This window comes from Bison bison, unplaced genomic scaffold (assembly GCF_000754665.1).
Source record: "Bison bison bison isolate TAMUID 2011002044 unplaced genomic scaffold, Bison_UMD1.0 scf7180017864529, whole genome shotgun sequence".
NCBI lineage: Eukaryota > Metazoa > Chordata > Mammalia > Artiodactyla > Bovidae > Bison > Bison bison.
In genome coordinates, this window is record NW_011495079.1 from 1,747,774 (window position 1) to 1,749,318 (window position 1,545).

Here is a 1,545-nt window from a genome sequence, read left to right on the forward strand (position 1 = left end):
ATCTGGTGACATTTTCTTGTTTCTCTTTTCCTTTTTCAGCTGAGCACTCCGAGGGTGTCACAACTCAGCACCCTCTGCTCGCTGGGGTGTCCAGTTTATAATGTGCTTTCTCTTAAAAGAGAGTTTGTCCTGAGGATCATAGCAAATAGCCCTCCAGGGTTACACTGCAGAAACAAGAGCTCCGAGGTCAGGAGAGGGGAGAGCACACACACCAGTCCACTGGAAGCAGAAGGCTGTGTCTCCTTTGTTGGCAGTCTGGTGCAGGCACAGGAGGCCCCTGAGAAAGGACTTGGGGCGGTGAAGGCCAGGGCTCTGTCAGCCCCAGCACTGAGCTGCTGTGACGCCCGACCAGGCTGCTCACTTCTAAGACAAAACACAGCCCATTACGAAGGTTCACTGCCTGGGGCACACCTTAACTTTTCAGAAGGTTTCATTCTTTTTTTGTCTTGACTTCTGTATGCCTCCTGACCTGGAATCACATGCAGATGCTGCTATTTAAAAACCACGTTCCTAGAAACTTCAGCATGTGTGGCACCTGCTTACCTGTAAACCTATAGAGAAAACAGAGATAGGCAGATTGTAATCTCAAGTCATCTGCTTGTCACAAAAGGCACCTTTTACTTACAAACTCAAGGCTGCCTGACATCAAGAGACCCATGTGGTACTTCACTCCCACCACTCAGTCCTTGGTAGATTTTGACGGATATCTGCAGAATGAAGTGGCTAAGCATGGGTCTTCCTGGGCTGGGCAGAGGCGGCAGCCTAAGGTGACACAGGAGTGTAGGGAGGGAGCATGGACTTGATGGGCTGGCCCTGGACAGTCAAACTGTCTCGAGCCCCACACATGCCCTGGTCACCAGAGGAGAGGCCAGGTGGCTCAAGTGGCAACAGTGTCTAGGAGAGTGGAAATGCAATTCAACCAGACAGGGTGTCTCAGAGAGGGGGCCTGCCTCACAAGTGCTCCAACTAGGCAAGGGTGACCCTGGAGGCCCAACTGGGCAGACCCTGGGGAGCCAGTGATCCATGGCCAACTCACTTCCCACCAGCTCTGCCCCAGCTTCAGTGGCTCTTTTGTCCCCTGGGCTCCCTTGCTCTGTCCCTTCACAAAGGGAGGTGCCATGGCCAAACAGGGATGAGGTGGGGAGGCTGAAAAAGGCTGATTTCTGGATGACAGAAACAAGGCTTAGCCTGCGGTGAGCAAAGCTGGTGGTGCTCTCGAGTGCTAGCTCTTTGCAAGAGGAACCGCCTGGAACTCCGTGGCAACTGTCATGAGGAAAGGCCTTGGGATGAATTGAGCTACAAACCAGCAGGGGAGGCTGATGAGACACCACAGCCTGGGTCTTGTCCATGCCTGACCCCACAAGCAAGGCCTACGACCAGGCAGCAAGGTTCTCAACCATCCTCTGAGCCTCTGGAAAGGGAGGGAAGGTCCCCATCTCCAAGGTCTGAGGTCTCGGCCAGGGAGCTCCCCAAGGCCCCATGCAAACCCCTCCAGATGATGAGCTCTGCACATCCCTGCAGACAGGAAATCTGGGGACACCCAAG

At 54.0% G+C, this 1,545-nt stretch overlaps 1 pseudogene; it reads left to right on the top strand.

Moving 5' to 3' along the window:
* The window catches only part of LOC104982269, a 99,594-nt pseudogene that overhangs the window by 86,637 nt on the left and 11,412 nt on the right, over positions 1-1,545 (top strand).